Source organism: Heptranchias perlo, chromosome 9, assembly GCF_035084215.1.
Source record: "Heptranchias perlo isolate sHepPer1 chromosome 9, sHepPer1.hap1, whole genome shotgun sequence".
Taxonomy (NCBI): Eukaryota; Metazoa; Chordata; class Chondrichthyes; order Hexanchiformes; family Hexanchidae; genus Heptranchias; species Heptranchias perlo.
Window position 1 is genome coordinate 77,886,216 of NC_090333.1, and position 27,880 is coordinate 77,914,095.

General features: G+C 41.9%; 1 protein-coding gene across 6 annotated transcripts in view; it reads left to right on the top strand.

The window, feature by feature from the left end:
- The window catches only part of fam20b (FAM20B glycosaminoglycan xylosylkinase), a 206,369-nt gene that overhangs the window by 49,466 nt on the left and 129,023 nt on the right, over positions 1-27,880 (top strand). For 2 of the 6 annotated variants that reach the window (XM_067990780.1, XM_067990781.1), the window contains exon 3: positions 17,029-17,140. The exons of the other annotated variants lie outside the window; for them this stretch is intronic. The gene's annotated coding sequence lies outside the window, so the exon portion shown is untranslated. The remainder of the gene's footprint in view (positions 1-17,028; positions 17,141-27,880) is intronic. 6 annotated transcript variants of the gene reach the window in all.

The following is a 27,880-nucleotide window of genomic DNA, read 5'->3' on the forward strand; positions in this document are numbered from 1 at the left end:
CTTTGTCAACGTGCTGCCTTTAATGTCCTGTGAACTTGTATCCCTAAATCTCTGTGCTTGTCCACAGCATCGAGCCTATTTCTATTCAGAGTAATTTTTTTTTTTACAAAGATGTAGCATCTCACACTTGCTGACATTGCATTTCATCTGCCACTTTTTCGCCCATTCCCCCATCTTATTAATAACACTTTGCATCCCCCTTTGGTCTTCTAAAGCATTAACTAAAAGATGTGGAGATGCCGGTGATGGACTGGGGTGGACAAATGTAAGGACTTGCACAACACCAGGTTATAGTCCAACAGTTTTATTTTAAATCACAAGCTTTCGGAGCTTTCCGAAAAAGCTTTCCGCATATCCTATGCGTTTTTAGAATCCCTTCGCTCACCTGACGAAGGAGGAAAGCTCCGAAAGCTTGTGATTTAAAATAAAACTGTTGGACTATAACCTGGCGTTGTGCAAGTCCTTACATTTAACTAAAAGAGATCTGGGTGTGATGTAGACATAGTACTTAACACATTCAGTTGCTCCGGAGCAGCAGTAAACAAACAGAATGTTGAACTACATTGCCAAATCAGTAGACTATAAACCTATAGATTCCATGTGCAAGTTGTAAACTGATACAAAAGAAACATCCTAATCTCAGAAATAGTGTAGAGAAGGATAACAAGGCTGATCCCATGCATTGGAGGACTGAATTGTGAGAAAATGTTTGAAAAGCTTGAAAAGAGACAGATGAAGAGGAGAATTTAAGGAGTCGTATGTTATGGAATTTTTTTTTATATTCGTTCATGGGATGTGGGCATCGTTGGCAAGGCCAGCATTTATTGCCCTTGAGAAGTTGGTGGTGAGCCGCCTCCTTGAACCGCTGCAGTCCGTGTGGTGAAGGTTCCCCCACAGTGCTGTTAGGTAGGGAGTTCCAGGATTTTGACCCAGCGACGATGAAGGAATGGCAATATATTTCCAAGTTGGGATGATGTTTGACTTGGAGGGGAACATGGTGGTGTTCCCATGTGCCTGCTGCCTTTGTCCTTCTAGGTGGTAGAGGTCGTGGGTTTGGGGAGGTACTGTCGAAGAAGCCTTGGCGAGTTGCTGCAGTGCATCCTGTGGATGGTACACACTGCAGCCACGGTGCGCCGGTGGTGAAGGGAGTGAATGTTTAGGGTGGTGGATGAAGTACCAATAACCGGGTACGGTAGCGTAGTGGTTATGTTACTGGGCTAGTAAGCCAGAGGCCTGGACTAAAATCCAGAGTCACGAGTTCAAATCCCGCCACGGCGGCTGGCGAATTAAAAAAATTCAATTAATTAAATAAAAATCTGGAATTAAAATACTAGTATCAGTAATGATAGCCACGAAACTACCGGATTGTCGTAAAAACCCATCTGGTTCACTAATGTCCTTACCCGGTCTGGCCTATATGTGACTCCAGACCCACAGCAATGTGGTTGATTCTTAATTGCCCTCTTAGGGATGGGCAATAAATGCCGGCCTTGCCAGCGACGCCCACATCCCGTGAACGAATTTTAAAAAAAGCGGGCTGCTTTGTCCTGGATGGTATCGAGCTTCTTGAGTGTTGTTGGAGCTGCACTCGTCCAGGCAAGTGGAGAGTATTCCATCACACTCCTGACTTGTGCCTTGTAGATGGTGGAAAGGCTTTGGGGAGTCAGGAGGTGAGTCACTCGCCGCAGAATACCCAGCCTCTGACATGCTCTTGCAGCCACAGTATTTATGTGGCTGGTCCAGTTAAGTTTTTGGTTAATGGTGACCCCCAGGATGTTGATGGTGGGGGATTCGGCGATGGTAATGGTGTTGAATGTCAAGGGGAGGTGGTTAGACTCTCTCTTGTTGGAGATGGCCACTGTCTGGCACGAATGTTACTTGCCACTTATGAGCCCAAACCTGGATGTTATCCAGGTCTTGCTGCATGCGGGCACGGACTGCTTCATTATCTGAGGGGTTGCGAATGGAACCGAACACTGCGTAATCATCAGCGAACATCCCCATTTCTGACCTTATGATGAAGCAGCTGAAGATGGGTGGGCCTAAGACACTGCCCTGAGTAAAATAACAAGTTAATCAAGACTGAAGGAAAAGGGAACACAGTTATAAATTGCTAAAAGGCAAGTTCAGAACTGATTTCAGGAAGCACTTCTCACATCAAGAGTGATCAGTAGAAGGAATGATCTTCCAGGCAGGATTGTGGAGGCAAAATTCTGGAGTCAGTCAGGAAGTTGTTGGATGCTGTAATGGGGAGCATAGGTTTCTATGGAAGGATGAGCTGGATGGGTCAGCGGCCTCCCTCTCTGCTTATCTTTGTGAAGACTGCTGTATTGCAATTATATTTGACTGTTTCCTTTCACGATATGCTTTACCTTGTTCTTTGAGTTTTTAGTTTTCTGCTTTTTTCTCCTCACACCAATCTTTGTTACTGCCTTTTTATTTACTTTTTTCTCATTCATTGTGATGAGCAGAATGCGGCACCAAAATGATTATTAAGATTCTCTAGAGAATCTAATGCTTTTTGTGTAGTTTCAAAGGGCAAGGGAAATCATGTATAACTAGGGAACTCACAAATTCCTTGACCATGTCACAGTTTCCAGATAGATGGAAATATTTTTTCCCCTCCCATTTTCTGTACTTACCTGAGAATGCTAACTCGTGCTGGGGTGTATTAGGTGAGTGCTAGTGTCAAGAAATATATTTGCACTGTAACAGATCTGACTCTTCATCTTCTGGCCGTGTACTAATCCCAGTAAAATCTCTCCATAAATCAACTCGACCTAAACTTTCTCCTTCAGCAAAATAAAACTCATTGTTGCCCAAGGAGGAGTTGTTCTGAAGTAAAATGTTCTAGGGTAGATTTAATGTGTGACATGCAGTCTTAATGGTACCTTCCAAATTGATCATTCGTTTTATATGAATACAAACCACGAGTGACATAAAATAACACGAGAGAGAGTTGGGAGAAATACTGTAACGTACAAATAGAGAGGTAAGGAGAGCTAAGGACGAGTTTGGGGAAAACAACTTGCAGCTAATGTAAAGGGAAGTAGCTACCTCTGGAGTCCCCAGGGATCTATCCTTGGCCCCCTCCTATTTCTCATCTACATACTGCCCCTCGACGACGACATCTGAAAACACAACGTTAGATTCCACATGTACACTGACGACATCCAGCTCTGCCTCACCACCACCTCTCTGGACCTCTCCACTGCCTCTCACTTGTCACGCTGCTTGTCCGATATCCAGTACTGGATGAGCAAAAATTTCCTCCAACTAAATATTGGGAAGACTGAAACCATTGTCTTTGGTCCCCGCTGCAAACTCCAGTCCCTAGCCACCAACTCCATCCCTCTCCTTGGCCACTGTCTGAGGCTGAACCAGACCGTTCACAACATTGCCGTCCTATTTGACCCTGCAACGAGCTTGCGACCACATATCCGCTCCATCACTAAGACCGCCTACTTCCACTTTGATAACATCGCCCTTCTCCACACCTTCCTCAGTTCATCTGTTGCTGAAACCCTCATCCGTGCCTTTGTTACCTCTAGACTGGACTATTCCAATGCTCTCCTGGCTGGCTGCCCATCTTCCACGCTCCATAAACTTGAGCTCATCCAAAACTCTGCTGCCCGTGTCCTAACTTGCGTTCTCCCATCACTTCTGTGCTTGCCGACCTATTATTGGCTCCCGGTCCGGGAATGCCTCGATTTTAAAATTTTCATCCTTGTTTCCACAGCCTCGCCCTTCCCTATCTCTGTAACCTCCTCCAGCTCTACAATCCTCCAAGATTTCTGCGCTCCTCCAATTCTTGCCTCTTGCGCATCCCTGATTTTAATTGCTCCACCATTGGCCACTGTGCTTTCAGCTGCTTAGGCCCTGAGCTCTGGAATTCCCTCCCTAAACCCCCCTGTCCTTCTACCTCTCCTCCTTTAAGATGCTCTTTAAAATGTACCTCTTTGACCAAACTTTTGGACACCTGTCCTAATACCTCCTTATGTGGCTCGGTGTCAAATTTTGTTTGATAACACTCCTGTGAAGCGCCTTGGGACGTTTTACAACGTTTAAAGGAGGTATATAAATGAAAGTTGTTGTATATATTTATATCTATCAGTAATTGTCCAGAGCTTTCGACCATGTCTGCATTCTGAGCATATGCAGTTTGCAGAATTTCCCGGCGTGCAATCTGTGCATCAACGGGAGTTGAAGGGGTGTCCCCTCATTCTGTGAGGGTTTGAGTTTGTCGGCATTTTCCAAAACACTTGGGGGAGCCAGGTGAAATGAAGATTTCAGCGGAGTCTAGCTGTCTCATTTCAGGAATTTTTGAATATTTTACCATCGAAAGGGTTTAGCAGAGAGTTACTTTTAAATGTTGCATTTTTAAAGCAAAGTGTACTCACTGAAGTTTAGGGAAAAAAGCTCCCAGGTGAAGGTTAGTTAATATGTGAATCCAATTGTTTTCCCGAAGACAGTAAACAAGCAATCTGCTGACTTGTTGGTAATTGACACATTTCTCACTCATTGTGTTGGGAAGTCTCTGGTCATGGGCACTTGGCAGGGGGTGTCTGACAAGCTTTTCCTTCCGACTATGAACAGATGGAGAAAAAAAAAGAATGCTGCAAGGACATTTTGGCTCAGAGGGTTGCAAAATCAGTCAGGTTTTTAAGCAGAAAGCTGTGAGGGCAGGCTTTGACCAGGCTGAGATTTAACATGGAGGAGGGAAGTTCGGAGTTATTTTATTTGTCAACTGAGATAACCCGCTGGTACGGGGAAGTATAGTGCGTTCATTATTTTGTATTATGCTATGAGAAGTTGCACTGATTGAACAAAGTGAACCGGGTCATAACTTATTTTCTATGTTCAAATGTTGTGAAACAAAGCTGCTTAATGATTCAATTGTGGCTTCGTCTCAGTGTTTTCTTGGTCCACTTTCATAGAGGTAGAAGAAGCGCTGATGCAAAAGACATGAATATCTGGTTAAAATCACAAGGATCTTGTGTGAGACTCCTGCATTAAAGAAAGAAAGACTTACATTTATATTGCACCTTTCACAACCGCCAGACGTCCCAAACTGCTTTACAGCCAATTAAGTATTTTTGAAGTGTAGTCACTGTATATCGTAGTAACAGGAGTAGGCCATTCAGCCCCTCAAGCCTCTCCGGCATTCAGTTAGATCTTGGCTGATATGTACCTCAACTCCATTTTCCCACCTTGGCTCTATATCCCTTGATACCCACTCCTTCCAAAAATCTATCGATCTCCGCCTTGAAAGCTCCAATTGTCCCAGAATCCACAGACTTTTGGGGGGAGAGAATTCTAGATTCTTACTACCCGTTGAGTGAAAAAGTGCTTCCTGACTTAACCTTTTAAATGGCCTAGCTCTAATTTTAAGATTGTCCCCTCATTCTTGATTCCTACACCAGGTATCATGTAATTAAAAGCAACATATTGCGGATGCTGCATCTCCACAGATGCTGCCTGACTTGCTGAGTATTTCCAACATTTTCTGTTTTTAATTCCAGATATCATGTAGTTAGATATTGGTCGTACGGGTGCACTCCTAAACAAAAGACATTTAGGAGTGACCAGCACCCCTGAACTTGAGAGAACACCTAACTAAGGCAAGACCCTAAACTTGTAACACTGATGTTCTTAACAAATGCTGTGTTCTATCATGAATTGTGCAAATGTAAGGAATCTTACAACACCAGGTTATAGTCCAACAGTTTTATTTGAAAATCACAAGCTTTCGGAGGCTTTCTCCTTCATCAGGTGAGTTTCAAATAAAACTGTTGGACTATAACCTGGTGTTGTAAGATTCCTTACATTTATCCACCCCAGTCCATCACCGGCATCTCCACATCATGAACTGTGCAGACAGACAAAACGTGATCAACACATGATTGTGATTTCTTGGACAGAAATCACATTTTTTAAAATTGAAAATTGATTTTTTTTTTTGGTCAGTTGCTTATTTATTGCTGTTGAAAGTTCAGTTAAATCTCACCTGAGCCATTTTGCAGGAAGTTCTTAATATAAAACTTGAAAACCGACAAATTGTGAACTTTTGAGCATTTATGAGGTAATTTTTGTTTCTTTATGGAGATTTATGTTTCGTAAAGATTGTATAAATCAGCAAGCGCATTAATAATTTTTTGCCTCCGTCTCCTGGCACAGGCTGGGAGCACATATTAAGAAATTAAGCAGTCCCAGCCTGAGATTTTCTGTCCATTAATTTTAAGTAAAAATTTGCCCTTAAATGCTTTACAGCAACAATGTCAAGAGAAGACCTGGCTAACATTGGGACAAGCAATGGAGGGTACCTGAGGGGCCAAATCAGACTATAGAGTGTTGGGAAGGAGCTGAACTGGTGGGAATGTGGGGGTCGGGGGGGGGGTGGTGGGGGGGGAGGAGGAGAGAGGAAACCTGCAGTTCAAGAGGCCAAGAACAGTTTTGGTGCCATTCTGCCGGGCCTATCCTCCACAATACTGCAGCTCTAATGCCCTGAAATACACTCCCCATTCCTGCAGGACCCCAAGACGCATCCTAAGACCCCTTCCTACCAGATCCTGGGACCTCTTTTCAGTGCTCACAAACTCCTAGATTACATTCCCAGTGCTCCCAAATCCTTTGATGTGCCTCCCCAATGAACCCAGGACCCCTCTCCCAATGATACCAAGGCTGGCTCCAGTGTTCCAGATCCTTTGTCAAGTATTTCTGGGACCCCCAGCCCCAGGCTGGACTGCCGGTCTCGGGCCCTTTCTCTAGTGCTCCCAGCGCCAATTGTAATGTCTGTTAATACTACTTGGTACTACATCCCTGCTCTTGTAAAAATCTTCAACACACCATGAACAACGCAATGGGAGATCTGCTTGTATGCAGTAATAATGAAATAGTTCTTAAGAAGTTGAAGGTGCTAAAAATTGACATGTCCAGGACTGGGGAGATAGTATGTGCTCCAGAAAACTTGAGGTTGTTGAGGAACAGCGGAGGACCCAACAATGATTTTTCAAAATTTATTTCAGAAAAAAGCTATGCCAAGCAAATGTTACACCTTTGGTCAAAAAGGGTTAAGTCTGGCAACTTTCAAGTAGTGAGAAAATGTTTACCGACCGTAAAGAATAATGGCCTACCCATCACAAATCCATGTTGACCATCTCTGATCAGTCCATGCCCTAGTATCCATTTATGTTATGATTGGCAGGCCATTTTTGAATAACCTGTTAGAAATTTTGGAAAGTTACTAAAGTGTAGTCTGAGGAGCTGCGATACTGTAGTTTATATGTACTACCAAAAAGCATTTGATAAGTGCTATATAAGAGGTTGGTTGAAAAACTTATGACTTAAAAGGAAAAGTGGCAGGATGGATAGAGAGATCATTAAAAGGAAGACAGCCAAGAGTTGCAGTAAATGGATGTTTCTCAGACCAACAGGCAGTGGTATGGGGACCATTTTTGATCTCCGTATGATCTAGACTTCGGTATAAAGAGGCAGACATCAAAGTTTGCTAATGGTAACAAACTGGGAGTAAACCCCCAGGGAGAATGCAGGAGATGATAGGAGAATGTGCTGATAATCAGCTTAATACATTTTGGGAATAGGAATGAAGAATGAAAATGTGCCTTAAATGGTAAATTTCTCAATGCTGTGGAGGCGCAAAGGGATCTAGCTGTGCAGAAATATAAATCTTTAAAAGTGGATGGACAGGTTTGAAATGGAAGTAATGAAGGCAAATGAGATTTGGGGGTTTGTATCAATAGTGTTAAATATAAAAGTAGAGGTCATGATAACCGTACAATACAATGCTTTTGCGACATCTGGAATTTTCTGTGCAGTTTTGGGCTCCTCTTCATATGGGGGAAGATATAGCCTCGGAATATGTACAATGCACGTTTACCAGGATGATACTAGGGATGAAGGATCTGAGTTATGAGGAAAGTAACAAGCTCAGATCGATTACTACAGCATCTTGTGGTTGCATGGCATCATAAATTATGTCCTGTGACTTACGTTTCACTTTGGTTGAGAGTTGATCAGTACCTTATTGGTAATGTATGCATGTTCATAATCTGTTTTGTACAATGCACATTCAAAATGAAACTTCATTCTTCAATATAAGTTTTGAACAGTAATGTTTCCTAATAGCCTTTGCGTTCTCAAAGCAAGTTTGTTAACAAAGAACGTGAGGTTGGAGACTGGATACAAATGTGGCTGGCTGCTTAATTTTTAAAAATAAAGAGAATAATAATTCTGTGTTTTGTAATGTTTAATTTTCTTACTGATATTTTGTTTCTTACTGCCAGGCAGAAGGATTTTGGATTTTGCTGTTCAGCAGTGTCACATGGTGATGGAGGGGGGTGGGGAAGTAGTGCTAGTGAATAAGAAGCTTTTGCTGTGATTCGTGATCTGTCTCCTTGCTGTATGCAAACTGGGCTGTGGTTAATGAAGCAGATAGTGTTCCCTGTGTGAAATGCTGTTTCCATGCTGTAAGAAATCAGTGATTGATTTCCTGAGGTAGAAGGGGGTTGGCTATGTGGGGGAAATAAGAACTATCCTGTTTGGGGGAGGGACTGAGTTGCAAGGAGTGAAGTCAATGTGGCTGTATGAACGGTATGCCATAACGCTGGATTTGCCTTCTGGAAACTATTGAGTGTGACTGAATTGAACATAGTAATTTGAAGCAGATGGGCAAAGCACAGCAAGATTTGAGGAAAGGGAGACAGGCCTGTGAATTGGCTGCACTGTTCTGAATGTAATGCAGGTATTCAGTCCAAGCTTATTACCTGAAAAGATTCTTGACATAGAACTACAATTAATCTGAAATATTTCTTATTTCTTTGGAGGAAAGAGAAAGTTGTTTGATGTATGTGTACAATTTTTATTGCATATGGTTGACCCTCATCAGACAGAGCAAAGACCATAAAACTGTAAGTCCAGAAATTATTAGTGGAAATTGAAGTGCTTGTTGATATTTGGAGCTTGTCTTTGAAGATATGTACATATATGTCCTGTTCTTCATCTGACGGAGTGAAAAAGAACGTTGTGTAAGCTGCTTAGTTTGCTTGGTGTTCCTTAAAGATTGCCGTCAATTTTTTTGAATGATAAAGATGTTGGAGAGCATTGCTGGCAGTCCTTGATTTTTCTGGTTCAGTGCAATTAGGATTGTGTTTATTCACATTATGTTCTGTCAGCTGCAGTGACTTCAGCTTGGTTTGCTCCTTTAAGTTAGGGTGCTTAATACCATGAACACTGCTATTTTTGCATTTTTTAAGCTGATTTCCCCCCCCCCCCCCCCCACCGCCCCAAATCTTTGATTCCTTTTGCCTACATTCTGCTGTAGTTTGGGATTACATTTATTGTATGAGTAATGCTGGCACATAGCTGATTAAGATTGAGATCAACATATTTATTTTCTAACGGTAATGTAAAGATAAATCTTGTAAGACAGTCCATGGATAAGAATTGAAGCATTGAAATCTCAAGCCTTGTTCAGCTCGTCTTTCACACAAAGAAAATTAACCCTTTAATGATTATTCTCTATCCTTGCTTGTTTTTCCTCTCCCTCTTCCATTCTCATTCCTGTTCTTGGATCTACTGAATCCAATTATGCATATGAGAGGTTATGATAAGAGTAGAAGTGGAGAAACTGTTTCCACTGGCAGGAGGGTCAGTAACCAGGGGACACAGATTTAAGATAATTAGCAAAAGATCCAGGGGAAATGAGTTTTTAATATAGCGAGTTATTATGATCTGGTATGCACTACCTGAAAAGGTGGTGGAAGCAGATTCAGTAGTAACTTTCAAAAGAGAATTGGATATATACTTGAAAAGGAGAAATTTGCAGGGCTATGGGCAAAGAGCAGGGGAGTGGGACTAATTAGATAGCTTTCAAAGAGCCGGCACAGACGTGATGGGCTGAATGGCTTCCTTTCTATGATATCGTTAGGTGCCATTTTGACTCACATTTAGCTACCTTTACTTCCCCTTCCCCAATCAAACCCAACACAATATCTGTATTGGAATATATATCTCACCTCTGGTTAATTGTTTTTTTAAAAAATGCAGTTGTTTAGTTCTTTTTTGCTTTTTGAAGAGTTACCAGAAACCCATGATCAGTTTGTGCTGGTCGACTGCCTCTGAGGATTTCCTTTCCCATACACATATACAGATATATACACACACAGGCAAGCTAATGTTATTAATTGGAAGTAACAATGTAACTTTAAAAATGGGATACTTGTGAAGATAGAAAAATTAGAAAACTTCAACGTGGTTTCAAAATAGCTAATTTTTTTTAATAAAGAAGAAATTGCACTCTTCATGATCAAGTGTTGGACCCCAGACCCCAGACCCCAGAGGTAGTTTTTCCAGTTTGGGCGCAATCGGGCAATTGCGCCCAAAATGCACTTGAACTTGATGTTGCAGTTCAAGTTTCCGCAAAAATTTATTTGTATAATCACAAACGTAAAATTGTCCGTGAACCAGCACAATCGGGCAGTGTTATATAGCGTAATCGTCTTTTTTTCTCTTTCCATTTAAAAAGTATTCCTTGATGTGTTTAACAACAACAACTTACATTTATGCAGTGCCTTTTAATGTGGTAAAAGTCCCAAGGCACTTCACAGGAGCGATCAAACAAAATTTGACACCGAGCTAAATAAGGTGATATTAGGACAGGTGACCAAAAGCTTGGTCAAAGAGGTAGGTTTTAAGGAGCTGCTTATAGGAGGAGAGAGGGGTTTAGGGAGGGAATTCCAGAGCACAGGGCATAGGCAGCCGAGGGCACGGCCGCCAATGGTGGAGCGATGAAAATCGGGGACGCGCAAGAGGGGTAATCTGGTGCAGTTTTGTTATTCAGTTGAAAATGGGTTTATCAGCCAAAAAAAAGCATTTTTAATAAGGGTGTCCAGTCCTACGCCAGTGAGTAACCTGACTTAAAATTACAGAAAATTACTTTAAACTATACTGAACCAATTAGTAGATTCATTGCTGTACACTAGTCAGTTTCTTAGTAAATTGAACATGTTTTGTTATGAAAAAAACTTCTAAAACTTGCCTTTTAAAAAATTCGTTCATGAGATGTGGGCATCGCTGGCGAGGCCAGCATTTATTGCCCATCCTTAATTGCCCTTGAGAAGGTGGTGGTGAGTCGCCTTCTTGAACCGCTGCAGTCCGTGTGGTGAAGGTTCTCCCACAGTGCTGTTAGGAAGGGAGTTCCAGGATTTTGACCCAGCGACGATGAAGGAACGGCAATATATTTCCAAGTCAGGATGGTGTTCCCATGTGCCTGCTGCCCTTGTCCTTCTAGGTGGTAGAGGTCGTGGGTTTGGGTGGTGCTGTCGAAGAAGCCTTGGCGAGTTGCTGCAGTGCATCCTGTGGATGGTACACACTGCAGGCGCGGTGCGCCAGTGGTGAAGGGAGTGAATGTTTAGGGTGGTGGATGGGGTGCCAATCAGGCGGGCTGCTTTGTCCTGGATGGTGTTGAGTGTTGTTGGAGCTGCACTCATCGAGGCATGTGGACAGTATCCCATCACACTCCTGACATGTGGCTTGTAGATGGTGGAAAGGCTTTGAGGAGTCAGGAGGTGAGTCACTCGCCGCAGAATACCCAGCCTCTGACCTGCTCTTGTAGCCACAGTATTTATGTGGCTAATCCAGTTAAGTTTCTGGTCAATGGTGACCCCCAGGATGTTGATGGTGGGGGATTCGGCGATGGTAATGCAGTTGAATGTCAAGGGGAGGTGGTTAGACTCTCTCTTGTTGGAGATGGTCATTGGCTGGCCCTTGTTTGGCGCGAATGTTACTTGCCACTTATGAGCTCAAGCCTGGATGTTGTCCAGGTCTTGCTGCATGCGGACACGGACAGCTTCGTTATCCGAGGGGTTGCGAATGGAACTGAACACTGTTTAATCATCAGCAAACATCCCCATTTCTGACCTTATGATGGAGGGAAGGTCATTGATGAAGCAGCTGAAGATGGTTGGGTCGAGGACACTGCCCTGAGGAACTCCTGCAGCAGTGTCCTGGGGCTGAGATGATTGGCCTCCAACAACCACTACCATCTTCCTTTGTGCTAGGTATGACTCCAGCCACTGGAGAGTTTTCCCCCTGATTCCCATTGACTTCAATTTTACGAGGGCTCCTTGGTGCCACACTCTGTCAAATGCTGCCTTGATGTCAAGGGCAGTTACTCTCACCTCACCTCTGGAATTCAGTTCTTTTGTCCATGTTTGGACCAAGGCTGTAATGAGGTCTGGAGCCGAGTGGTCCTGGCGGAACCCAAACTGAGCATCGGTGAGCAGGTTATTGGTGAGTAAGTGCCACTTGAAAGCACTGTCGATGACACCTTCCATCACTTTGCTGATGGTTGAGAGTAGGCTGATGGGGCGGTAATTGGCCGGATTGGATTTGTCCTGCTTTTTGTGGACAGGACATACTTGGGCAATTTTCTACATTGTCGGGTGGATGCCAGTGTTGTAGCTGTACTGGAACAGCTTGGCTAGAGGCGCAGCTAGTTCTGGAGCACAAGTCTTCAGCACTACAGCCGGGATGCTGTCGGGGCACATAGCCTTGGCTGTATCCAGTGCACTCGACCGTTTCTCGATATCACGTGGAGTGAATTGAATTGGCTGAAGACTGGCTTCAGTGATGGTGGGGATATCGGGAGGAGGCCGAGATGGATCATCCACTCGGCACTTCTGGCTGAAGATGGTCGCAAACACTTCAGCCTTGTCTTTTGCACTCACGTGCTGGACTCTGCCATCATTGAGGATGGGGATGGTTACAGTGCCTTCTCCTCCCGTTAGTTGTTTAATTGTTCACCACCATTCACGACTGGATGTGGCAGGACTGCAGAGCTTGGATCTGATTCGTTGGTTGTGGAATCGCTTAGCTCTATCTATAGCATGTTGCTTCAGCTGTTTAGCATGCATGTAGTCCTGAATTGTAGCTTCACCAGGTTGGCACCTCATTTTTCGGTTCGCCTGGTGCTGCTCCTGGCATGCTCTTCTACATTCCTCATTGAGCCAGGGTTAATCCCCTGGCTTGTTGGTAATGGTGGAGTGAGGAATATGCCGAGCCGTGAGGTTACAGATTGTGCTGGAATACTAGTGCCTGTTCATCTAAGAAAAAGCATGCAATTTGAAGAGCCTTTTCGAACCAATGCAATTGGCAGAATCTCGCAATTTCGACCTGGAGCGAGGCCAGTTTTGTGGGCGGGGCCTGATTTGGGCAAATTGAAGCTTGAGCCAGAGTAAAGGATTGCGGAAAACACTAATGAGTAGTTTTGGGCATAACACATTTACATTTAAAATTCCCTGCTCTTTTGCGCTGGTTCGGCTAATTCCACTGGATTGCATTGATATTACTGGAGTAAACTCTATCCCCAGTGTCAGTATTGAGACATCAGATATAGAATACTCAAATGTGAATCCTTCCAACAATTCACTAGAAAATTACGGATAAGCAAAGACATTCTATCTTTTGAGCTTTGAGGCAATCCTTGTGTATGTGACATTTAATGTAGCTGTATCATTTCTCCCTATGTTGTTTACTTCCATATGGACTACCACCACTGAGTCACTTCTTCTCCGCTTCTAACCCTTCCAACTTTTCTTAAATATGTACTTCTCTATTTCCAGGTGGGCAATATCCTATGATTGCTAACCTGTTTTTATCTCGCAATAAACTGCTTTATTTTATCCAACTGTGACCACTATTCCCCATGATCTTGATTTCTCCTTGGTGATTTGTTTTAACTTTGCTTCTGTCCGTGCTGCACTTTATAATCATCTTTAAAACAGACATTTTCTTATAATTTCTTCTCTCCTCTTCAAATTTATGTGTTCCACTGAGACTTTGTGCTGTTTGGGAGGCGTAGGGCAATTAAGCTCTTCCAGTGGCTTAGTATTTCCCAATGTAGTTACCTAATTTCAATTTGGATAGTTCCCAATGGAGTCATTCCTCTACTGTTTTGAGAGTATTAATGATTAATCTTCAGTGCCTGGCTGCCTTGATGTTTGTGGATTCTTGTTACCAATAATGTGCATCAATCCAACTTTAGAAGAGCATCATTTGCAGCGCCAGTATGATTTTCAGTCTCTTCTTGCCTCTCCCAAATCAGTTATCCTTGTGGTGTACAACAACAACTTGCATTTATAAAGTGCCTTTGACAAGGTGCTTCACAGAAGCGGAATCGGACAAAAATTGACACCGAGACTAAAAAGGAGACATTCGGACAGATGACCAAAAGGTGGTCAAAGATGTAGGTTTTAAGGAGAGTCAAATGAAGGGAGAGAGAGAGAGAGAGAGAGAGATTGAGAGAGACTGAGAGGTTTCGGGAGGGAATTGCAGAGCTTAGCGCCTAGGACGGCTACAGGCAAGGCCGCTAATGGTGGAGCGAAGGAAATAGGGGATGCAAAAGAGGCCAGAGTTGGAGGAATGCAGAGTTCTGGGAGGATTGTTGGGCTGGAGGAGACTACAGAGATAGGGAGGGATGAGGCTATGGAGGGATTTAAATGAATAGTCGAGTCTGGATGTAACAAAAGCATGGGTGAGGGTTTCAGCAGCAGATGGGCTAAGGCATGAGTGGAGATGGGCGATATTATGGAGATGGAAATAGGCGGTCTTTGTGATGGAGAGGATATGGGTTCGGAAGCTCACCATAGAAAGGATAACCAGTTTAATGCCCATTAGTGTTGAATTATAGACAACTTTGTGATTAACTTTTGGGCATTGGGCACAGCTTTGACATTGATTAAACTCTTTGCCAGTTGCAAGGGTCCAACAAGCAGAGAAATTATTTTCATCCTAGAGTGAGATGGATTTGAATCCAGTAATATGGGTGAAAGGGCATTGTTTTAACCCATTGTTACAATTTGGGCTCTCACACAATTCTATTTTACTCACAGTGAAAATGCAGGTTCCACATGCAAATGCATGTCCTTTCTGACCAGAAATTGCTCTGAATGGGAAGAGGGTGCCATGGGATTACAAATTTACTTTTTACTGTGATATTTTGCACCAGAGATTACACGGACTGTCCTCCTTACACTTCTTCTGAAGAGCAGTAAACACTACGCTGTCAGATTCAGGCTAAAAGTAGTAATTGATTTTATTTAAATGATTTTTCATTACCCCAAAGCAATACAACAATATAATAGACTCACAAAATGGCCTTGAAAATAATTGTGTTGGAAATCTTGGATCCTTTACAGAATCTTTTAACTGAATCTTTGAAGATAGTAATGTAGGATGCGTCTTTGCAGAGTCCTGTCGCTGATATATAAAGATAACGGTTGAAGCAAGGGAATTCCAGAATAGGGAAAGCCAGCCGCACTTGTAGTTTTCAAGCAATCTTTCAACATTCCCGATCAAACTAGTTCTTCCCCCATGGCAGGCAATTTGTTATAAATCAATTTTCTCATCCAGGAATGTGAATTATAGATATCTGACTTGGAGTTTCACGTTTGCTTTTGATAGCTTACTTCAAGTCAAATAGTTTGGCCCAGAGAACAATCCTTTTGGGACTATTGTGTGTCGGAAAGTTTTGCACGCATCCACCATTTCAAAGTTAGGAGAGAATTCCAGCTGCAACTGACATGTAACATTATTTGAATTTAACACGACTATTTCCCTCAGATGGCTGGACTAGCTGTCACTCACAGACATGTGTATATCCCTAGACAGCATTGTGGATTGCTTTAACTCACTTCTCATCATATAAAGACAGAAGATTTCCTTTCACAAAGCAGCTAACAGGGTTTAATTTTAAATTTGCATTATGACCAAGATACCCTTCACTCAGTTTACCCCTCACTCAGTTCCTTCAACTAATTTAAAAATGACTGACCGGAATAAAAATGAATAAGTTGGGATGGATTTTAAAATCAATTCGTATCTGTTGTGTTGTATGGGAAGGTCAATAGGTTATGCTTGTCCAGGTTACATAACAGTAAGTGTACTTTGTAGTTAGCCCTCTGTATAGGGCTAGCGTAGCATTGATTCTAGGATTAAGCACAGTTGTATTTAATAATAGCTACATTTTTGATTACTAGTTACAACCTCTGAGTCAGAAGGTTCTGGGTTGAAGCTCCATTCCAGAAACTTGAGCACATAATCCAGACTGAAACTTCAGTGCAGTACTGAGGGAGTGCTTCAGTGTCTGTCGGATGTGCTGTCTTTTGGATGAAACGTTAAACCGAGGCCCTGTCTGCCCCCTCAGGTGGACGTAAAAGATCCCAGAGCACTTTTCGAAGAAGGGCAGGGGAGTTCTCCCTGGTGTCCTGGCCAATATTTATGCCTCAACCAACTAAAACCGATTATCTAGTCATTTATATCATTGTTATTTGTGGGACCTTGCTCTGTGCAAATTGGTTACCATGTTCCCTACATTATAATGGTGACTACACTTCAAAAGTACTTAATTGGCTGTAAAGCGTTTATGGATGTCCTGAGATCATGGAAGGTGCTATATAAATGCTTTTACATAGACTGATAATTCAGTACAATATAAACATAAGTCATCTATGATTAACTTTATCAAGCCAATTTCGCAAATAACCAAAATCTTTCAGTTACTCTGCCTTCCCATAATGTGTAAGATGGACTTTATTTTCTCCCATTTTTATATATATTCCTATAAATTTCAATTCTCTCACAGACTATGGCGATTTCCCCAGCGCAGTTAAGTGGAAAATCGACACTTAAATTTATTTGCAGGTCAATATTGCTATGCCAATTGCGTGGAAAACCTCAAGTGCTATTGCGTTTTCATCTCAGCAAAGGTGTATGTTTGAAATGTAATTTAATGGCTCCATCTGACACCAGTATATTTAGTAACCTTTCATCAAATAATCTTAACAATTCATCTGAGTGTCAGGTTGGCTCAGTTGGGAACTTTCTTGCCTCTGAGTCAGAAGTTTTGGGTTTGAGTGCTAAACCAGGGTTTGAGCTCATAATCTAGCTGACACAATCAGAGGTACTATGCTTCAGATGATATATTAAACCAAGGTCCTGTTTGTCTGTCAGTTCTAGCGTATGTTCAAGATTCCATTGCACGACTCTAAGAAGAGGAGGAAGATGATCTGGTATGCTGGCCAGCATTCCTCCTTCAACCAATATCACTTCAGAAAAAAAACAGGTTAACTGGTTAAACATCCCATTGCTGTTTGTGGAATGTAACTGGCATAGGATGACTGCTGAATTTGCCTATGTAACAGTGCCTGCAGTTCTAAAGTAATTTATTGTCTCAAGTGGTTTGAAATGTTTCAATGTAAAGCACTTTTTAAACGCATGTATTTATCCACATGCGCAAGAACCATATGTCAGGCAAGATGGAGTGAGGTGAGTTTATTTGGTTATGTTGTGTTCTCTTGATGACACCATTTGGAGAGCCAAAGAATGTAAGTTAAGTGTAGAGACTGTAAAGTTTGAGATCATCAAAATATATACATTTAAAATGTTGACAATTCAGATGAACTGTCAGGCTTACAATATAGCATTCGATGATGTCCTAAGTTGAACCAATCCAAGTTAGAGAGTCATACCTGACCCTCTGCTTTTGATATCCATGAAACAGTCAGAAACTTGGAACCAGTACCTTTTATTTGTCAACAAAATTAAACTTTAAGTTTTTAAACTGCAATATTTATAGTTTTACAGATGTGAATGATTTCTTGCAGTTCACAGTGATGGGATGATTGTATAAAAAATGTTTATACAAAAAGGTTCTAACACATACTGATAGTGCTTTTGAGTAAAAGTGAGTAAAGAACAGCTTTTGAGTTTAGTTTTTTTTGTTGTCCAGCTTCTCAATGCAATTAATATTTGCCTGAACTTAAATTTCAATGAACATTGTAAATGTGGAGTATTATATGATCAAAATGATCTTGCTATGGAGTAAAAACAGTCTTTGGTATAGGTTCATACTGGGTCAGTTTTTTAAAATATATTCATTCTCGGGATGTGGGCGATGCTGGCAGGGCCAGCATTTATTGCTAGTTATTTCAACTTTCCTAGTTGCCCTTGAGAAAGTGGTGGTGAACCACCTTCTTGAACCGCCGCAGTCCGTGTGGTGAAGGTACTCCCACAGTGTTGTTAGGTAGGGAATTCCAGGATTTTGACTCAGCAACAATAAAGGAATGGTGATATATGACCAAGTCAGGGTGGTGTGTGGACAGTGGAGGGGAGGTGGTGGTGAGCTAGAGATAGTTGGGCCTGGGACGCTGCCCTGAGGAACTCCTGGAGCGATGTTCTGGGATTGATATGATTGGCTTCCATCAGTGATGATGGCATGGCAAGGACAACTGGACATCTGGGACCACAGTGAACGGTGGGACCAACAGTATATCTTCTTAACCAATGAGATTTATGGATTGAGGAAGAAGCAGAGGATCGACTAAGGAGACAAATCAGGTACAGAAAGAGAAATAATGAGAGGGAAAGAAATATCGGATTAAGAGAGAGAGAGAGAAAAAAGAGACAAAGAAAAAGTAAGAGAAGCATTCAAAATTTGACATTTTTAAAATCTCTAAAAACAATTTACCACCTGAAGGAATGAGGCTCCACAGTTTAAATTGTTCAATTTGTGGGCCAGAGAGGTTGATTGGCATTGCATTACCAATTATCACATTGTTAAAGGGGTACATGTTGTTAATTACCAGACTTAACTTTATGTGGCGAGTTTAATGGGCAGTTAATGTGCAAATCCTGCAAGTTCTTAACAATAATGAGGAGGCTAAGGGCGAGATGCCGTTTGTGTGAAGCAATGGCGTAAACCGACCAGCAAGTTCTGGAGATTCGCGACTCATGGCGTATCTCTTAATTCCCTGAACTTGCGAGCCGATTCACACATTAATAATGGCGTACGCCGTTAACACGCTATTATTTTTTCAGCAAGATAGGACCTGTGGTATTCTGAACATGGAATGTGAAAGCACAGAGTGATAATCAATTTGTACACTATTGATTTGGCTACAGTTGGAGTATTGCATGCAGCTCTAGGCATCTTGTTATAAGGATATTGGAAAAGGTACAGCAAAGATTCATTAGGATGATAGCAAGAATGAGAGATTATAGTTATGAAGAAAGGCTAGAAGTATTGTGTCCCCATTAGGGATCTAATAGAGGCTTTCAAAATCATGAAAAGTTTTGAGAGGATACACAATGAAAGACTGAAAGTTTCAGCTATTTGAGAATTTTTTTCACACAGAATGTTATTAGAACATGGAGTGTTTTGCCATAAATGGCCACTGAGACAGAGGCTATAACATGTAAAAGGGAATTGGATATTTCAAAAGTAACAATATAAGGCAAAGTGCAGAGAAATGGGATTAGAGGAAATAAAGGAAAAAACTGCAATTCTGCAAATATGAACAAAAAACACTGGAAATAAAGCAGGTCAGTAATCTTGTCTTTTCTCTCTAATGAGGTTAGAATAGATGGGTGCTGTTGAAGAGCAAGCACTGACACACGCCCAGTGGATCTAATCCACCTTCTGTGCTGTGATTTCAATGGTGGTGTTCTGCACTATGTGTATTGACCCGTCATCCTATTTTCTCAATTATAATAAGAGTATACCTGTTTAGTCTAGCATTGTGGATTCGAATACCAACCGATCCAGATGCTGCTGAAGTTGCTGTGTATTTCCAGCATTTTCCATTTTTATTCCAGATTTCCAGCATTCACAGTTTATCTTATTTTTTCTGCACGTGCATTTGTCTAAGATCCAACTACATTCAACAATGTAGAACAACTAATCTATGATATATTACATAGAACTTACAGTGTAGAAATAGCCCAATTAGTTTATGCCGGTTTTTATGCTCCACACGAGCCTCCTCCTGCCCTACTTCATCTCACCCTATCATCCACCGACCTTCGGGTAAGCGTACTCCAAGGCGGCCTTTGAGACACACGACAACGCAAAATCATCGAGCAGAAATTGATAGCCAAGTTCCGCACCCATGAGGACGGCCTCAACCGGGATCTTGGGTTCATGTCACGCTACACGTTACCCCACCAGCGAACAAATGTTATCTGTTTTTAATATAACGGGTCAGTTGCTGTCTTTTCTATGTTTCTACCTCTCTATCTCTTTTTTTTGTTTGTTTGTTTTTTTTTGGTGATTTGTATATTCTGTGAGACCTGGCAGGTAACACCTGTCTGTCTGCACACTGATTGCCTTGGCAACGGGCAGTTGAAAAAACTGTCTGTACTCACCAAGCATTGTTCTGTGAATTATAAATGCGATTTCATCTCGAGGATTTCATTTTCACATCGTTCACCTGACGAAGGAGGTAGCCTCCGAAAGCTTGTGAATTTAAAATAAAATTGCTGGACTATAACTTGGTGTTGTAAAATTGTTTACAATTGTCAACCCCAGTCCATCACCGGCATCTCCACATCACCCTATCAGGATATCCTTCTATTCCTTTCTCCCTCATGTACTTATCTCGCTTCCCCTTAAATGCATCTATGCTATTTGCCTCAACTACTCCATGTGGTAGCAAGTTCCACATTCTAACCACTCTCTGGTTAAAGAAGTTTCTCCTGAATTCCTTACTGGAATTTATTAGTGACTATCTTATATTTATGACCCCTAGTTTTGGATTCCCGCACAAGTAGAAACATCTCTACGTCTTCCCTATCAAACCCCTGCATAATTTTAAAGACTTCTATTAGGTCACTCCTCAGCCTTCTCTTCCAGAGAAAAGAGCTCTGGCCGGTTCAGTTTTTCCTGATAGTTCTAACCTCTCAGTTCTGGTAAAATCTTTGTAAATCTTTTTTGCATTGTCTCCAGTGCCTCTGTATCCTTTTTGTAATATGGATTATTAAATTCGGTATGTAATCACGCTCTGCATATTTGAGCTTCATCGTTGTTTTCATGCCTCTAAGGTTACATGTCAGTAGGATTTCCTATTAGCCAGTAGTTTCTCACTTAATATCGCGTCACATGCAGCTGCACTTATTCCACTAGGTGAAACTTTAAAAGCTCTAGATTCTTATACCTAAAGTGCTCGTATCCAGACAGGTCCAGCACCGTCACAGCTCCAGGACATTGCCAACATTCCAACCTGCCTCCTAGATAACCAAGTTTGGAACAACTACTCATCGTTTTCCTAGTCCCTCAATTCAATTTTCCATTTTCTGTTTTTAATGTTAAAATCATTTTTTTTTAAGCATTAATTATTATTCATCATAAAACGTTTCCAGGTTGGGCCTCCAGGTCCCTTCCTTCTACATGTTGGGCCCCTCTCCAATATATTTTAATTTTTAAAGGAGACCCTCCAAGGTCCTCTCCAGCCTCAGGAAAAGGCAATTCTGCGCAAAACTTCCATCCACCCTGTATTTGGCACTGACATTTTTTTTAAAAACCACAAATCAAGCCTCTGGGCAATTGACACCCCCCCCCCCCCCCCGCCTCCCCATTCCATCCTTTGTTTGCCTCAGGAGAAGGTAATTCTATGTAACATTTATACTTAAAACCTGTGCCGAACTTCCACTAACCCCATTTGCTGTACTGACCATTTTTTATGAACCACAGATCAGGCTTCGAGGCCTTTCCTGTCTCTCAGCTCTGATTGCTGCCTCTGGGAGATCAGATGTCATCCTCCAGGGTTCTCTCAAATTTCTGTTAGCTGCAGGTCAAGATATTTTTGTGCACTGATCCTGTTCAAATGTCATGCAGAACTTTCACTAGCCCCATTTTTGGAATGCACTCTAAGGGAAATTGGCTCTGTGTTGACTTTTTGTGGGCAACACAAGATCTATTGGTAAAAATTCATGTGCAGGCATATTTAGAATTTCTAAACATAACATAAAACTAAAGGAAAGAGGATACAAAAATGCAAAGAATAGTGTAGATCCAGGGGACTGGGAGAGATATAAAGAACAGCAAAGGAAGACAAAAAAGGTAGTAATAGCTGCAAAAAGGAATAGTAAAAAAAAACTTGAGGGATTTCAAGATTAACACACACATTTTTTACAATAATTATATTAGAAGAAAAAGAGTAGTCAAGGGTAATGCGGATCCTTTAAAAGCAGATGTAATATTGCAAATGAAAATGAGGAAATGGCAGACTTGAACAATTACTTTGTGTCAGTCTTCACAGTAGAGGAAGAGGATAACATACCTGACATTCCAGGGAAACTAATAATGAAACAAGGACTGGAACTCACTAAAGTTAACATAAGCAAGAAAACAGTATTAGAAAAAATAATGACACTAAAAACTGACAAATCCCCAGGACCTGATGGTTTCTATCCAGGGTTTTAAAGGAAGTAGGTGAGGAAATTGCAGATGCTTTAGCCATAATCTTCCAAAGCGCACTCGATTCAGGAATTAACCCTTTAGATTGGAAAGTTGCAAATAAAACTCCATTATTTAAGAAAGGTGAGAGAGAGAAACCAGGAAATGGTGGACCTGTTGTGGGGAAGTTATTGGAATCTATAATTAAGGACAGAGTGACTGAGCACTTAGAGAAATTTGAGCTGATTTGAGAGAGCCAACGTGGATTTGTAAAGGGTAGGTCATGTCTAATGAACCTAATAGAGTTTTTTGAGGAAGCAACTAAACAGGGGAATGTCTGTGGATGTAGTTTATATGGATTTCCAGAAGGCATTTGATAAGATTCCACGTAAGAGATTTATAGCTAAAATTAAAGCTCATGGAATTGAAGGCAAAGTATTGACCTGGTTAGGAGATTGGTTAGGCGGTAGAAGACAGAGATTAGGGATAATGAGTATGTACTCGAATTGGAAGGATGTGACTAGTGGTGTCCCACAAGGATCTGTGCTGAGGCCTCAACTATTTATTATATTTATTAATGACTTAGATAACTCGAGAGAGCCATATACCCAAGTTTGCTGATGACACAAAGATTGCTGGCATACTAAGTACTGTAAACGGGAGCATAAAATTACAGAGAGACAAAACTGTGGCAAATGGATTTCAACACAGATAAGTGTGAGGTCATCCATTTTAGAGCAAAAAAGGAAAGATCCGAGTATTTTTATAAATGGTGAAATGCTAGAAACAATGGCGGTCCAAAGAGATTTAGCGGTCCGTGTACACAGATCATTAGAATATAGTAGTCAGGTAAAAAAAGTAATGTCATGTTAGCCTTTATAACTAGAGGATTATAATATAAAGTTTTGCTACAGCTATACAAAGCCCTGGTTAGATCACATCTGGAGTACTGTGTGCAGTTCTGGGCACTGTACCTTAGAAAGGATATATTGGCCTTGAAAGGAGTGTAGTCCAGATTCACTAGAATGTCACCAGGGCTCCAAGGGTTAGATTATGAAGCGAGATTACATAAACTAGGTGTGTAAATCCTGGAATATAGAAGGTTAGGGGGTGATTTGATTGAAGTTTTTAGGATTTTGAAAGGAATTGATAGGGTAGTCAGAGAGAAACTTTTTCCGCTGGTGGGGGAGTCTAGGACAAGTGGACGTAACCTTAAAATCAGAGCCAGGCCATTCAGGAGAGAAGTTAGGAAACACTTCCTCTCGCATAGGTTGGTAGAAGTGTGGAACTCTCCCACAAAAAGCAGTTGATGCCAGCTCAAGTAATAATTTGATGTTTGCTAGCCAAGGGTATTAAGGGATATGGAGCCAAGGTGGGTGGATGGAGTAAGGATACAGATCAGCCATGATTTCATTGAATGGTGGAACAGGCTCCAGGGGTTGAATGGCCTATTGCTGTTCCTATGTTCCTATTCAGGATTTTATTATAACTAATTAGCTACACATCTGTGAATTAAATATTTATGCCCAATGGTAATTCTTCATTTAAATTGACGAAGTTGAAGTCCTTAATAATATGTGACTTAATGGTCTCCATGTCGGATTTCAGTGTTTAAGAAAATATTTGCTCCAGTGGAGGCAATTGAAGTTTTAATTTTGGACGGAATCTCTGTAAAGAACATTGCGATCCATCACATTGTTCTTTTTTCACATCAGAATGTTGCTGTTCTGTTTCTGTTGGGAAGCATGTGGATCTAAAACAATAACTTGGTCATGAATTTGATGCAATTTTCCCTTTTTTTTCCCAGCCATTATGTGTAAGTATATATTGTCCAGTTGGTTGTGGGGAAACAATTTGGTGCACTGTGATATATTCATTTTTGTTTGAAGAAAATAATTTCTTATGTGTTACAAAGGAGAGAACATAACCGACCCATGTCAAAAACTCAGGATTGTTGCATGCCTTGTGACTGACAATTTGAGCAAACCAAGAAGAAAAAGAGCTTAGCTGCTTTAAGCGCAAAACACCTAATCTAACCAATTTGCTGTGCATGCATTGATCAGCTTGTTGAACCTCACAACACATCTTTTACTCTCAAATCTCTAACTTCTTCCAGTTCCGACGAAAGGTTACTGAGCTGAAACATTAACTCTTTTTCTCTCTGCACAGAGGGATATGGGGATCACGCTGGAAACTGGAGTTGAGGTTGAAGATCAGCCATGATCTTACTGAATGACAGAACAGGCTCGAGGGACCGTATGGCCTACTCGTGCTCCTGTTTCTTATGTTCTTATGTGGATACTGCGTGTCCTTCCGAGTGTTTCCAGCATTTTCTGTTTTTATTACAGCTTTTACTGATGTCCTGATGCATGAAATACTTGCATGGACATTAGTAAATAGGGGACTATGCGTGTAGGTGGTGGGGAGCCTGATGTTGCAGGCTCACCTAATGGGCCAAGACAGCTTTGTGAAGCCATGCTGAAGGTAGTTGTAACTTGAGCCCTCTCAGTCTTTAAAACATCAATTTTTATCTTTCTTACCTTCCCACCAACAGTTTTGTTTTACATGCATCATATATGTGCTCCCATTTACCCCTCAAAATTCTAAGATCTTTTCTATTGGATTTGTGAAAAATTTTTTTTTTACAATGGACTGAAAACATAACCTGCTGTGTTCACTGGAACAGATTAATGACTCATATCTTTAGGAGAAACACTTTTTTTAAAAGAGGTTCTACATTGTGTTCGATGTAGTTTATTAGAAAACATTACATATAATGTTTACCAGATACTAATCTTCATATAAGATTATCACAGCAGTTAATCTTTAAAGCCTTAAAATCACAAGAGCAGTGCCCTGCAACAGATGACCTGTTCAGTTGAAAAATATTCTCTCATTGGCAGTTTTTTGTTTTGTTTCATATTTTACTGTTAATGAATGGTGTTGTTTCACACTGGTTACAGTGGTATGATAAAGCATTAATGTTGGGGGAGTATAATAGTCCTGTCACATGCAAAATTTTAACTGCACTTAGGTTGAGTTAATTGGAATTGAGCCATTGGTGTTGGCAAAGTTGAGACAGAATTATGTCATTGCGATTATTAATCATAGTCATAGAGTCATAGAGTTATACAGCACGGATAGAGGCCCTTCGGCCCATCGTGTCCGCGCCGGCCATCAAGCCCAGTCTAATCTAATCCCAATCATGCCATCTGTTACTATGTTGAAAGTATCAGAGGCGGAATAAGAGGTTTATCCTGGATCAGCTGGGCTGCATCTCATTTCATAGACTTTTTCCCAGTAATCTTAACTAATTTTATTGCATAATCCTTGATTTCTACTTTATTAAATTCTACCTTTCAGGCTGTAGGTAATAGATTTATATTAAAACTGCCAAGACTAACTAGTGCAGAATTCTTCAAAGCCAGAGAAGTGCTTGTGCATGTTTCATAGAAGTGAGCCAAATAGATTTTTTATATGAAGCGTACAAACTTAGAAGTTGTTACATTTCTGAAAATTACACCTAGAATCAATTGAAACAAATTTTATAAACGTACATTGTTTTTCTTTAATATATTCTGCTCTCATCAAAATGAGGGATGTGTTTGTTGGGGAGTTGGAACATTTTCTCTGTAGTAAGGTGTACTTTGATGATACTGCCAATGAAGTTTAAAGAGGGGTCAAGCTCCATCTAGGACCTTGTGCGATGGAAGAAGAAGCAATGCTTATCATTGGTGAAGTCATTTTGAGGAGATTAATTGATGGCGAGGCTGGAGGCAACGCTCAGCAGGGTGTCGTGCCTTCTCTCTTTCCTCGAACAATCATATATACAGGCAGTGACCCCCCCCTTGGTGCTGCCCGGCGCTGCCACTCACCTGCTGTTGCCCATCCTTTTTCTGCTATGCCGACCCTTCTCCCTCTCCCCTTTCTCTAGATTCTTCCCATTGCTCGGACCCTGCAAGAGAAGACTTGGTGGGGAACAACCCTCTAGAATAAGCACCATCACTAGTCCCATCCCTCCCAAGCACCAGCACAGAAATTGGCAACCTGGTTGCAATAGTGAGTTGGAGGGGGATGCACAATCTGGATTCGTAGAGCACATGTGAGCAGGAGCAGTAAGTTGTGGAAAGGGAAGAACAGGACGTGGGCTGGTGGAAGGCAAGCCCTGGTCCTAGCTCTGCAGTGGAAGTTAGAGATGCTGACTTAAGAGGCCCAGCCAAAAAACAGGAAACTGCTAGCTATGCACCAGCAATTACTGGCGGCATTGGTCAAATTCCCACGTGTTGCCGCAGCATGTCTGAGAGTATGGAGCAGTACGATTTCAGCTTGTGTGACGTTCTGGCCACTGGCAAAGGTATTCTGCAGTGTACCATGGAGCAGCTTTGAAGCTCAGACTAGTGCCATTTAGGTTCTGGGCTCCTCAGTCTCTGCCGAATTCAGAAGTCTGGTGGAACACATAAATATGGGCCTCAAAAGCATTTCTGATCTTCTGTGATCTGCTCTCCTGCAGATCACTGGGAGTGATAAGTCGCAGGCCCATGGCAATGGCTCACTGGGAGTGGCACATGTTGCCCTCCCTCAGGATGACAGCACATTAGCTCCCTCGCCACCCACTCAACCAGTGCCCACGATAGTGCAAGAAAGACAGCTGGGTCAGACTGTCCTGGCACCAGCCAAGATGTTGCAGTCTGCAGTTGGACCCTCAAGGCCCCAAGCTTCTGAATGTAGCCAACCACCAAAATCTCAAATCTGAGCATCAGCAGCCTTCCACCACCCATCCTGAAGTCAGTGGGGGAACCCTTCGTAAGACCAGTAAAATAGGCGCTTTAGAAAAGCACTGTGGACTAACGCTTGGGTGATTTATCTTTTGTTATGGCAAAAAAGTCACTATTAAATAGTCATGTGTGGAAATTAAAACTTTGCAGTATGGATTCTGAGTAGGTTCTGAGAAAGTAATGGCTGCTGGTATCTCTGTAAATGTTGGTCAATGGCTGGAAGTTGTTCCTTGCAGGTTGGATGGACTTGCTAAGTTGATGTAGTTGACTGTTAATGTTGGTGAATGTTCTTGATTTGCTGAATCGGTACTGTTGGCATAGCGCTCTGGGTGATGCTGTCTTCCTCCCACTTCTCCTTCTTCACTGTTGTCAGGCCTTTGATCATCAGATGACGGCTGGTCTTCTGAGGGTGGTAGCTTCATGCCCTTGCGACGTTGAACAGTAAGGTTGTGGAGGATACAGTATGCTACAACAATCTGGGAAACTCCTTGTGGCCTGTATTGGAGAAAACTCCCCCCAATCTGTAAAGGCACCAAAAGTGTTGCTTCAGCACACCAATTGTGTACTATATAATGGCTGGTGAGCTGCCAGGACTCATGTTGTATTAGTCCTCAGCCAGGGTTCCACAGAGGTGTTAACAGTCACGTTAGAGAGGGCACCCCTTGTCCATCAGCAGCCAGCCTCTGACCTTCTGAGTTTGGTCAAACAGTAGGGGGACGATGGACTGTCGCAATATATAGGCGTTATGGCAGCTGCTGGGGAACCAGGCACACACCTGCATTATTCCCTGCAGATGATCGTACACCAGCAGCACATTTTTCTGGTGAGGAATACAGTTGGGTCATGTGGAGATCCC